The following is a 13609-nucleotide window of genomic DNA, read 5'->3' on the forward strand; positions in this document are numbered from 1 at the left end:
GCCGTAGCGGGGTCTGTAGAAAGCACGAAATTCCCGCCCCCCCCCCCCCCACATTTTGATTCGGGCAGTGCTGAGACGCCTTAAGAAATGCGCAAGCGCCCCGCGAACCAGGCCGGAGGCTGAGGGACTCGCCGGGATCAAGTGGGGCGGACCTTGGGCGGGGCCCGGGGCGGAGTCTGGGGCGGGAGGGGCGGGGAGAGCTAGAGTTGAGGGGCCTACAGTTGGTCCTTGGATGGGAAGACTTCTCTTCTTCTACCTAACTTGCACAGAGTCTTATTTCTTTCCTCCCCTCCCTAGGTCACCTGGTAAAGCGCCCCGCTGTCACTCAGTCGGAGTATGGACCCATTGGCCAGGCTTCTGCAGCAACCTGGGAGTGGGGGAGCAAATAAGAAAATGTGGGGTCTTCTGCTGAGAGCTTTTTAGTACAGAGGGTTGTTAGTGGTTTCACCCCAGTAATATAAGCTCTTGGGTTTTGTGCAAAAGAAATACATTGTGACCTAAACTTCGGACACCAGGATGTAAATTTTGCAGTTTCTCAGAACTGGTTTTTACTCTTACCTGAGTTTTATGGGAAGTAGTTGGTTACTCCTTCTTTGCCAGGCCCCTGACCTTTGAGATAAATGAGGTGGGAAATGGAGAGGAAGTAAACTAGAAACACTTGAAAAATTTGGACATTGAGCCTGGAAGAGCCAGGCCTACCACTTTAAGTTCCAGTAGTGTTCCTTTAGTTCAATTTAAAGATGTTCTTTAATTAAAAATAGAAACACAGGGCTCCTGGGTGGCTCAGTCAGTTAAGCAACTGCCTTCAGCTCAGGTCATGATCCCAGAGTCCTGGGATGGATCCTGGCTTCAGGCTCCCTGCTCAGCAGGGAGTCTGCTTCTCCCTCTCCCTCTGTGCCTCCCCTCCACACTCATGTGCACCCGTGCGCGCACTCTTTCTCTCTCTCTCTCAAATAAATAAATATGATCTTTTAAAAAATAGAAATACCATATGATCCAATAATTCCAGTAGTATTTACCCAAAGAAAATGAAAACACTAATTCATAAAGATATATGTGCACCCCTGTTTATTGCAGCATTATTTACAATAGGCAAGATATGGAACCAACTTAAGTTTCCATCAGTAGACAAATTAATAAGGAAGATGTGGTGTGTATGTTGTGTGTAAATAAATAGATATAATGGAATATTACAGAACCATAAAAAAGAATGAGATCTTGCTATTTGTGACCTCATGGATGGACCCAGAAGGTATTATGTTAAGTGAAATAAGTCAGACTGAGAAAGACAAATACCATCTGATTTCGTTCATAAGTGGCATCTGAAAAAAATTGAGGGCACCTCCGTGGCTCAGTCAGTTAAGTGTCTGCCTTCAGCTCAGGTCATGATCTCAGGGTCCTGGGATCGAGTCCTGTATCAGGCTCCCTGCTCAGCAAGGAGTCTGCTTCTCCTTTTGCCTCCCACTCCCCCTGCTCCTGTGCTCTCTCTCTCTGTCTCTTTCAAATAAATGAATAAAATCTTTTTTTGTAAGATTTTATTTATTTATTTGACCAAGAGAGACACAGCAAGAGAGGGAACACAAGCAAGGGGAGTGGGAGATGGAGAAGCAGGCTGCCCGCAGAGCAGGGAGCCCGATGCGGGGCTTGATCCCAGGACCCTGAGATCATGACCTGAGCCGAAGGCAGACGCTTAATGACTGAGCCACCCAGGAGCCCCTGAATAAAATCTTTTAAAAAATGAAATAAATAAAATTGAATAAGCAAACAAAAAACAGAATCAGACCTGTAAAGACAAAAAGGGGAGAAGGGTGCAGGGGTTGGGGTAATGGGTGAAGGGGAGTGGAAGATACAGTCTTCTAGTGATAGAATGAGTAAGTCACAGGAATAAAAGACACAGCATAAGGAATATAGCAATGATATTATAATATTGATTTTTTTAAACAGACAGTAGCTACACTTGCAGTAAACATAGCATAATAAATTAACTTCTCCAATCGCTATGTTGTGCACCTGAAACTAATGTAATATTGTGTGTCAACTATACTCAAATAATAAAAGATAATAATAAAGATGTTTTTTAAGCCTCCATTATGTGCAAGGTACTGTATGAAAGGAGTATACCAGTTTCCTACCTCCAGGGATAGAGCATGGCTTTTCTTAGCTTTATCATCAAACTAGAGGTTTTCACAAGCATATTATGATGCTTTTATGAAAGCATGTGGAAAACCGATAGATGATACTAACTAAACTTTACATAGCATTTCCCACAAATAAACTCATTTCATCTTCACAACAATCCTATGGGGCAAATGCTATTATTGTCTTCATCTTATAGTACTGGAAAAGGCCCAGAAAAGTCACTTGCCCAGGTCAGTAGCAGAGCTAGTCATCCGGCTCAAAGTCTGTACTCTTAAGCACTACATTATAGAGAAATAGACATAAATCCATTCGGAGGAGTGTTCCAGATCTAGGGTCTACACCAGCGTCCTGACTTTGCCAGGTATAAGCCCAGGAGCCCCAAATGCTCCAGTGTTCCAGATCTAGAGTGTTCCAGATCTAGGGTCTACACCAGCGTCCTGACTTTGCCAGGTATAAGCCCAAGAGCCCCAAATGCTCAGCACTGCCAATACTCTGAAGAGCAAAGGTTTCAGGCATATTCGTATGATCAGCCCATCCAAAGTCGCTGCTTTTACAAAGCAACATTGCCGTATAATGGAAAGAAGATGCAGTTTGGGTTTGAGTTGCAGTTTCTTCAAGGCTGAGTGATTTGCAACTCGTCATTTCCATTTTCTGAGCTTCACTTGCCTCTTCTGTAAAGTAGGAGTCATCATCATCATCATATTTTCCCTCACTAGTGTTCTGAGAATCCACAGTTCAGAAAGTTATAAAGCTTACACAAATGTTAACTTGCTGATCTTACCTTTTAGTCATTTTACTTTTCCATAGCTCTTGATGATATGTAGAAGTCATTTCTTGATTACTCTAAATTAAATTCATCAATTAATTAATTAACATTTTTAATTAATTAATTTTTTAAATGCTGGAATCATTTATACTGAGAAAGGGTTGTAAGCCTGCTAACAGATATTAGGTGGAAGGAAAGGGCTTTCAATAGAGTTTAGATTGAAAAGAGAAATTAAATGATTTAGGACAGCTCTTCGCTTCCATTCTACTGTCTTCTGGACATATATTGGAAAAAGAAAGTAGAGAACATTCCCCAACTTTTAGCAGCACTGAGGTGTACCAGCTTCTTGAAGAATAAAGGTGCCTGTCAACATTGGTTATTTTCCTAAAGTTCCTGCCATCTGATTTTAGATCCTGCAAGACATAAATTAAGAATCCTGAAAATGTTACAACAGCCGGGCTGTTCAGTGGGAGGTAAAATGTCAGTAGCAGAGTGTGGGTTGGGATGTCACATGGAGTGGCTGATCATAGGAAGATTTTGTCTCATTTCTCAAATAAAACACAGCGCTCTGACAGCCCCGAAGCCAGCTATTCTCATTCTTATTTGCATATCCCACCCAACATCAAAGCATGATCTTTCTTTATATCATGATCCCTTCAGGTTGTTCACTATCCTATTCTGAGGGCAAGTGACCACAGTTCCCAGTGCGGAGAAGCTTGTCAATCGCCAAGTGATTTTGAGTGAGTGCAAACACTGGTCTGGCTCTGGGTGAACCAGACTGCGGGCGCGCGTCTCCATTTGTGAGGACTGTGTGCTAATGGGCTCTGGCAGGCGGCTCTCTGAGAGCACTCGGGAGTGGATGGAAGACCAATATAAATTTTAAATTGGTTTGTACTGAATATAAATAGGAACTGCCTCCATGTGAAATGGTTCTTAATTTTTTTAAATTCTCTAATTTTCCAAGAATTGGCCTTTTAAAAATTGACACGGGGTGGGTCTAGCCGAGTTAAAGCATGTGGGCCCTGTAGTCGTTGAGGTCATTGTGGGCTCCTCTTTCGGGTTCCTTCCATCCTTCTCTGTCTTCAGAAGGGCTCATAAGTCACCTGGCTTTGGTGTTGCCAGTGGGGAGCAGAAATATAAGTAATGAGCATTCGTTCTGGGCTGATTTACCATGGGGAGGGCATCTCCACAATACAGGCCTCCAGGAAGCCCTGCTTTCTCCCACTTTACTGTTTCTTTGCTGCCAGATCTGCAAACTGAAGAACGTTTCTCCCCTGGGGGAGCATGTTTGTGCACGTGGATTTTGCCCATTCTAAGGTAGTTTGCCTGGTAGAAAATGGACTATAATAGTGTCATGTGTTTTTTATTGTGGCTTTTGTCTACCCTCTCTTTGGCAAAAAGGAAGGCAGAGGAGAAACATTTTCCCAACATTTAAAACTGCTAGTGATATCCCCAAGACAAACGCCCCCCAGTAAAATATTGGAAAACAAAATGGAGAGCTACACACATGTTATGATTTTTCAGAACGATGACACCTGGCGTGCAATTATTTGGTAATTTACATGGGGCAGACTAGAAATCTCAGCTGTCATCTCTTAGGCTTTGTGTCCAATAGAGCCCTATCTGGTGTGCAAATGTGTCTTTGAAACCTGAAATCTAGATTATATCGATGTTATTGAAAAACAATTAAAGCTTTGTTAAGGCGTGGTAATTTTCACAGAAGGAGTCGAGGGTCTGAATGGCACATTTCTCACCCAGAGGAGGGGAAATGGCAGCTGGGCTTGCAGTTGCTGGGACAGCTTTATTGCAGTACAGGCTGAACATATTGACATCAACTCCCTGCTCTGACCTTCTCCTTGGTGAATGTCAATATGGTGTGTGAAGCTGCCTCACTTTTGTCTGCCTGCTTTTCATTATGTGCAAGTCAAAAGCACATCCACAGAGATTATGGATTTAACTCAATTTTGACACATCCCATTTCATCTCACTGGTGAAGGAAGGCTGAGGTGTGACTCATAATTTATTTTAAAGCATTTTAAATACACTTAATTACACAGAGAAAAGAAGTTGAAATCCAAAACAAGATTCCTGCAACTTTACATTAACATCATCTATACACATTTAGTATAGATAACATGATGTTGTTCCTGTCCCTAGAATGGAAGGACTCGCCTTCTCCAGCGCGGGTCAGAGGGTGGTTCCTAACTACTGGGATCCTCACTCTTTGCATCACGCATGTCTGCAGTGTTGCAATATTTTAAAAGGAGTACGCATAACATTTGTAAGTCCGTATAGACACAGACAAATTATACGAAGTCCCCAAAAGGCATAAAAATTAGAATTTTATTTTTTTTTAAAGATTTATGTATTTATTTGAGAAAGAGAGAGTGAGCGAGCACACACAAAGGGAGAGGAAGAAGCAGAACCCCCAAGGAGCAGGGAACCCGACGCGGGGCTCGATTCCAGGACCTTGAGATCATGACCTAAGCTGAAGGCAGATGCTTAACTGACTGAGCCACCAAGAAGCCCCAAAAATTAGAATTGTAAAATGTTTCCATGCACTTTTACCCCAAACTACCAATTAATTTAGAATACTCTTTAATCATTGCATAGAGGTGAGGAGCCTAGTGAGTGACAGTCTCCAAGTATTAAGCCGCAGGAGGGGTCACTTGAGGATTGTTCTGCCCATTAGGGTTAACACTATAGTGGTTCTTCTTCACAGGGCTATTGGAGAAATGAGTGAATGAATGAAAGAGTGAATGATGAACAAACGAACACAAGAACAAACATCATCTCCACACATTGCTGTGAGAAACGAGTGACCATCCTGGGTAGTTATTTACATGAGCACCCTAATGGCCGTGGAAACTGGTGATCAAGTAAAAATAGAGATGAAAAACCTGGGTCTCAAGAAGGCAAATGTTGATGGATCGTTTTCTTTGCAGGTAGGAGAACTTTTTGTCTTCGGAAAAATCTTTGTGACTCTAACCAATATCAAAACATGGGGTGCTCCATAGCCATTGAAAGTTAATATGTCCAGATCCCAGCTCTGCACTAGACTTGTGACCTTAAGCTAGTTCCTTAACCTCTCTAGGCCACAAAATAAGTTAAGTTGAAATTTAAGAGGGTGATGGCAAGAATTAAATAAGATTAGAGGCACCTGGGTGACTCAGTAAGTTAAGCATCTGACTCTTGATTTTGGCTCAGGTCATGATCTCAGGGTTGTGAGATTGAGCGCCATGTCGGGTTCCACACTGGGCATGGAGCCTGCTTAAGATTCTCTCTCTCCCTCTCCCTTTGCCCTTGCCCCTGGCTCTCTCTCTCTCAAAGATGAATAAATAAATAAATAAATAAATAAATAAATAAATAAATAAATAAATAGGAAGTCTGTATGGAAAATAATATTGAGCAAAAATTGTAAAACTGAATCTAGTCACTGATATGAACCAAAAATTAATTTAGCATGACACAAAGCATTAGAATTTTAAGTCCACTGGATTTTGTGTTTGTATAAAGTTAGCTGGTTACAATAAAACTTGTAACCTAAAAATTTTTCCATTTCTTCAAACCATACACCTGTCTCTCTTGCTTTTCTCTCTTCCTTTCTCCTTTCCTCAAGAGTGGTAAATATCAGTTAAGACTATGGGACAACAGACCAGAGCTGTCAGGTAGAACCCAGTATGAAAACAGCCCCCAAAGATGTGGAATCCATCTTGAAAGTTTGAAGGCCAAAGACACAAGTATGCCACTAAAACAATAGCCCATCTCTCAGCATCAGTGTGAAAGTAAAAAATCGCATCATTTTCAAATACCAAATCCATAATGCTTACTTGCCTCTCCTTCCACCTCAGGCTCAAACAGTGGAGATTTGGCATTTCTAAAGTTTCTGCTACACAGAAACACAAAATCATAGGTCTAACTTCACATCACCTTCTGGAAGAGAGTGACAGGTACTTGGCTAGAACATCAGACCAGCCTGGGTGTGAATCCCAGCTATTCCTACTGACAAGTTCAGTTCCCTTGGGAAAGTGACTTCTCCACTCTTGAGTCTCAGAGGGGAAATGAAGGGTTATAATCGCAGGATTGTTTGTGTTCACTAGCACCTGGGCACAGCTTGCCAGGTGATTCTAGATGGCTGAGTTGGGGTGGAGAGATGGGGAGGTCGGCCTGGAGGTCTTCTTCCAAGAAATGGTCAGGCTTCTGACTATTGCCACGATAGTCTGGGAAGCAAGGCCACAGAAGAAAAAGTTTGGAGGAAGTCATACATCTAGGAAAAGTGTCTAATGGAAGACAAATCTCCCCCTTGAAAGAAAGGGGACTGGAGAGAGTATGACATTCCCAAAACCACAACTGAGAAACTCGGGAAGTCCAAGTCAAGCACCACTTGCCCCGGACCTGGAACCCCCAGCCACTACCCCGCCCTCCACTGACTCTGACCCAGGAGGAGAATTTGCTAAAGCACTGAACCCAGCAACCCAAAGATTTCCAGCAAGAGATTTCTGTTGAGGCCTGGCTTTCTAACAGTGAAGAGAGATGGAGAAGACCTTTTTTTTAGCACGTGATTGTGTGATCATCACATCTCATTCAACCCCTAGACTCCAAGGCCACCCTGTCCTCTTTCCTGGCACCTACCCTAACAGCCCATGGATGCATATGGGGAAATAACTGCATCTATTTTCATTTAAATCATGGTAAAGGTAAAATTCAAATCAAGATATCTGTATTTTCTGCCTCCCCCCAACAGAAGCATGCGCTCTGTGAACACACACACACACACACACACACACACACACACACACACACACACGTAGCCTTGTTTCAGCACAGATGTCAGGAACACATAGGCTGTAAATCTGCCCAGGCAGTTCTGTTCTTGAATCATTAAGAACAACCGAGTGGGTGGAACGAGAACATGAAATTGCTGTGTGCACTCATGTTTTGTTTATGGAGCAATCATTTCTAGACGTGTTTTCTTTTTTTATGAAGAATCTTTTCTATGTTTGCCTTTTAACACCCCACCTTCCTTCCTGTCCCCAGCTCTCCCACACCCACTAAAAAGAAACATTGAGAGCATTACAAAAACTCCACAAATTTGAAGAATAGATTACATTAAGTGTCTCTCTAAACCAATTCCCTTTATTCAGTCAAAATAAATGATTTAGTAACGAGAATAACACAGGTAACAGTTGAACGTGGTGTGTAGTGTAAAAAGCTCATAACTGGGGCGCCTAGGTGGCCGAGTCGATTAAGCGTCTGCCTTTGGCCCAGGTCATGATCCCAGAGTCCTGGGATCGAGCCCCACGTTGGGCTCCCTGCTCAGTGGGGAACCTGCTTCTCCCTCTGCCCCTCTCCCTGCTCGTGCTCTCTCTCTCTCCTGCGCTCTCTCTCAAATAAGTAAAATCTTTAAAGAAAAAAAATTTAAAAAAATAAAAAGCTCATAACAACTGCTCCCAAATCATAAAATTCACCTTCCTTGTTCCACCTTGTGCAATGAGGACCTTGTGAACCCAGTGGTTTAATTAGTGGTTTATGCACCTCCCACAGCATGTTTCATTTAACTTCACTGTCCCTCAGTTTCTTTATCTATAAAATGGGCATAATATCTACTTTGTGAAGACTGAGTGCCTAGAACATCATAAGCCCTCGTGAAACTGTAGCCGCTATTACTCTTGCTGATAGTTGCAGCAACCGGGCAGACAGGATGGCTTTTGCCAGATCCTATGAACCCTTTGCTCTGACCCACCCATCCCCCAGCCTTGGCCAGAGCAGACATCCAACAAACGGGGGCTCCCAGACTTACCATCGTGATAACAACCCCAGTTAGTGCCCAGTCTTTTCAGACCCCCAGCAGTTTCTGTTCGTCTCTAGACTGACCCGCCGGCTGCTACCCCCCCTCCCCCCCACACCCCCCACCGTAGGAGGGGCCTGTGTGTGTGTTTGTGGAGCTCTGGTGCTGTGTTTACCATCTGGGTGGATCTCACTTCATTTTTTTCCCTCTTGTTGTTTTTGGCTTCTTGGCATTGTCCTGCCTGGCACCCACCCCCAGCCATGTTCTCATCACAGCAACATCCCCTTGTTCTCCGTCGCCAGCTTGCTGCTAGAGGCAAGCCTGGTGGCATCAGGTGCTTTAAAAGAGAGAGCGATTGCATTACATTTTCTCTCAGGAAAATGAGCTTGGTTTTTAAAAAATGTTCCATGGAACAGATCTAATAACTTAGCTCTGTAATAATTTCTCCTCTGCCTCCTCTAATTGGAAGGATTCTTTCAGAAACAATGGAGTATTACTGTTTTCCAATAGGCTGCGGAGACTGCATTTGCAGAGGGCCTTCCAACCACAGGAGGGCCTTTCAGACTTTAACCACAATACAGACAGGGACAGGGAAGCCTCCCCAGCTCAGAAATGGATAAGGGGAGCAGCAATCCCAGGGCCAGTCCTGGGGAAGGTCTACAAGGCCTCTTGGGTGCCATGGGCCGTCAAATCGTTCCGTCCCTGGGAGGGCCTGATGAAGCTCCCCGGAGGTGCCTGCCTTCGGATCTGAAAGCCTGTCCAGCCAACAACATTCAGTATCCAGGATGAGGTTTAACTACAGGAATGCTAACCAGGCCAGCGGCCTGACTTCCTGCAGGTTCTGGGAGGGCTGGGGGCTGATCAGATTCGTGAACTGAGAGCGGTGGGCCACAGACTTTTCCAAGAGAGCTGTAATGCTGCCAGTCAAATGGCACTTAATTTCCGGTGGGTTGTAAAAATGCCATTTATCCTGCAAGCTTCGGGGCGAGCAGCACGGTAGGATTCTGAGTTAAATGATGCAAGAATAACTGCTCCCAGTAAGGATTTTGTGCTTCAGAATTAAAAACAAAGCAAAAAAAGACCAAACCTGCTTTTACATTGATTGCAAATATTGTAGCAAAGAAATCACCTTCCATTAAATTCCCTCGAGAAAGCCGCATGTAACCTGAGTTGATGGCCCCTGGGGCCCACAGTTATTTAGCAGCACCTTGTAGGCACCAGGGAGTTTTGTCCTTATGACCTCAGGTCACATTTTTGCCACAGCGACACTGTCCCTCCTGTAAGAGGATGGTCCCCAGGGGGAAATGGGTGGACTCAGGCCGGTTAGGATGTGAGGTGGCTTCTGGAAGGAGGGCAGCAGCAGGGGGCCTGCCACAGTGCTGCTGTTGGCTGAGCCAGCAGACATTTATACCCTCTCCTGGGCTTGCAGGCCCCTGATTTAGAAAATCATGGAGCACTTTTCATTTCTAAGAAGAACCACATAAGAAACAACCTCATGTAGTCATGTAGCGGGGGCATTGAGGCAGTGGGATCTGTGTGTGTTTTGGGGTCTGGGGAAGAAGAGATTTAGGGCAGAAAACTATTAAGTGTTTCAGTGACTTGTTATCTAAATTACATATAGGATCCAAAAATGCTGTTTAATAAATACTACCCCAGGGGTGACTGGGTGGCTTAGCCAGTTGAGTGGCTGACTCTTGGTTTCGGTCCAGGTCATGATCTCAGGGTAGGGAGATCAAGCCCCACATCGGGCCCTGTGCTCAGCGGGGAGTCTGCTTCAGATTCTCTCTCCCTCTCCCCCCCAAATAAAGACATAAAAGCTTTAAAAATAAATAAATAAATAAATAAATACTATCCCAAAACACACAGTTAACTTTGATAATAAAGATAGATTAGCAGTACCATAGAATATTCTGGGGGCACCTGGCTGTTTCAGTGAGTAAAGCACAGGACTCTTGATCTCAGGGTTGTGAGTTCAAGCCCCACATTGGGTGTTGAAATTACTAAAAGAATAAACTTAGGGACGCCTGGGTGGCTCAGGTGGTTAAGTGACTGCCTTTGGCTTAGGTCATGATCCCAGGGTCCTGGGATCGAGTCCCACATCAGGCTCCTTGCACCGCAGGGAGCCTGCTTCTCCCTCTGCCTGCCGCTCCCCCTGCTTGTGCTCTCTCTCTTTCTCTTTCTCTCTGACAAATAAATAAAATCTTTTTTTTTTCTCTTTTTATTTTTATTTGCATTTATTCTGCAGAATTTACTCCCGGGCCATAAGTTTTTGTTTCTTCAGTTTCTTCTGGGATATCTTTTTCTTCTGTGCAACCTCCTCTTCTGGTTTAGGAACAATCTGCTCTTTTTCAGTAAGGATCATCTCAATGTGGCAGGGAGAGCTCATGTATGGGTTAATCTGACCATGAGCCCTGTACGTTCTACGCCGCATCTTGGGGGCTTTGTTCACCTGGATGTGCTCAATGACCAGAGAATCAACATCTAAACCCTTAAGTTCAGCATTACTCTCTGCATTTTTAAGCATGTGCAGTAAAAATTCAGCACTCTTCTTGGGCCACTGACCCTGTGTCCAGCCCCACTGTTTGGCCTGGGCACACCTACCAACTCCACCATTGTAGCGACGGAATGGCACACACTGCTTCTGTAAAGTGACGTCTTTCAGAAACTCGGCGGCTTTTCGGATATGCATACCCTTGATGGCCTGGGCAGTTTCACATGTGCTCTTAAAGTGAACACGAAGATTTGAACCTCTTGATTTACATGATTTCGTAGGGTTTTCTGGGTCAAGCGAATAGTGAACAATTTTCAGAGGTCACCTCAGGCTGCTTAGGGGGAAGAGCAAATAAATAAAATCTTAAAAAAAAAAACAACTTAAAAAAAAAGACCATTCTGTGAGGATGGTAATGTTCTACGTCTGTGACAACCACGTGTGGCTGTCGAGCACTTGAAATGTGGCTGCGCAATTGAAGAATTTAATTTGTAATTTTACAGTATTTTAATTTTTCTTTGGATAGCCACCTACAGCTGATAGCTATGGTACTGGACAGCACAGATTTATGGGGATCAAAGTGGGAAAGAGAAAGGAGACACTAGAACAGCCTTCCTGTGTGTCCAAATCCCAGAAGTAGGAAATCCAACTTATTTGCTAATGAGTTCAGGCCACAGGAGTGAGAAAAAAATAATAATTTCACTTTGTATCAAAAGTGCTTTAATGCCTGTCTAAATGTTGAACCATAATAGCTTCTCTTTTTCACAATTTCTATGGGAAAAAAATACCATTTTATGCTTCTGGAAAATGGAAGTGTCATTCTCAGCATGTGCCCTCCATTAATATCTCCATCTCTGAGGCATGTAGAGCTTTGCCTCTGTAGGCTTCTCCTGTCAGGTTATGATTTTTACAGCCAGAAGCATAAACAAGTTCTTCTCTTGCTAATGCCAGGTGAGGTTGCCCACCCCGATCGAGACAACCACTCCATCCGACCATGCAGTGCCCGGCAACATTCCTGCTTATGAAGTGGCAGCTAATTCCTCTGAGAAGCGTGTCACGGGCTTACTGACTCCTCAGCACCCGGCTCACATCACCCGATCTGGGCGCCACTCTTGGGGTGGACAAGTGGCCTCCGCCCAGGGACAACAGGAACCAGGGAAGGGGCAGTCCCCAGGCCTCCCTGCTGCCCACCCAGACGCGAGACCCCAGCAGCCCCTGCAGAGCAGGCCCGGAAGCCCTGACCCCACTTCCTGCAAGGTGCAAAGGTCAGGCAGAGGGGGCACGAGAAGGCAGAACAAAGGCCTTTCGAGCAGGGCACCGGCTGGGAAGCAGGGGAGGAAGAGAGCGGTGAGGTTCTTCTGGTTAAAAACAAAACAAAACCTAAAAGATGCAGGGTGCCCGCAGCTTGGAAGTCGCGAGTCTGTGCGCCAGACAACAGGCTGTTAAAAAGCCATGAAGGGCAAGCATCCCCCGACGATGCTGTCTGATGTCAGGGCTCCGGCCTGGTCTTGCGGAAAGCGCCGGGGCCCCTAAGCGGTGGGGAGGGGCGTGGGGGCGTCCCAGGGGGCTCGTGGGTGCGGAGAACGCAGACGCGCCAGCCCAGGAGGGCCAGGCCCGCACGGGGCGCTCAGCCAGGCCTGCTTCGTTGATACAGGCTCCTAATGAGCGGGATAAACACCATTTGGGGCTGTTTGCTGTGAAATGGACCGGCGTGTATGAGAAGTCGGCTTTGTATGGGCAGAAAACATCCATGTCAGCAGAAAATAATGTGCTGGAAAAGTTTTACATTAAAGACGTGCCGTTCTGAGTGTGCAGAGGCGTTAATGCTTATGTAATTAATCATTTCATATTTGAAGATTGGGATTTTTTCCCCTTTTAATTAATTAGCCGGTAGACTCATTATAGTACATTTTTCATGTCAAAAAGGCAGCGGATTCTGAGGGAAGGGGGGGCGCGCCGCGGGGGAGAAGAGACGGCAGGTGCAGTGGGATAATGTGTTCTGCAAAGCACAGGGAAACTCTCTCATCGCTGCTGGAACCTTCGAAGGTCCTGGGAACGCAGAACTGGTCAAAGTCCATGGCATTGATCCACGTCCGGGAATGCAAGGGCTCCGCTGGTGCTCGCTTTTTGAGAACCTGCATTCAGCCCCTTACCTAGAGTTGCGGCCTGCCCGGTCACTGGATTTGTCTTTTAGGAGAAAGAGGGTCCAGCATGAGGGCTGAAGGTTGTTGGGCTCTGAAGCCAGCCACCGTGACTTCCAGTCCTGACTGCTTCTCAGCTGGAGACTTTGGGCAAGTCACCCAAACCTCTTTCTGCCCCAGTTTTCTGCTCTGTACAGTGAAGATGGCAGCAGTAGTACCGGCCTCGGGGTGACTGAGAGAAGAAAACAAAATAATGCATACAAACTGTTGGCTTGGTGCCTGGCACC

At 45.1% G+C, this 13609-nt stretch overlaps 1 pseudogene; it reads right to left on the reverse strand.

Moving 5' to 3' along the window:
- Positions 1-10895: 10895 nt before the first annotated feature.
- LOC112820628 (large ribosomal subunit protein uL22 pseudogene) lies at positions 10896-11397 on the reverse strand (annotated as a pseudogene).
- Positions 11398-13609: the final 2212 nt, after the last annotated feature.

The sequence above is a fragment of the Callorhinus ursinus genome, unplaced genomic scaffold, assembly GCF_003265705.2.
Source record: "Callorhinus ursinus isolate GAN/ISIS: 27379988/994484 unplaced genomic scaffold, GSC_fseal_2.0 scaffold10, whole genome shotgun sequence".
In the NCBI taxonomy this organism is placed as follows: Eukaryota; Metazoa; Chordata; class Mammalia; order Carnivora; family Otariidae; genus Callorhinus; species Callorhinus ursinus.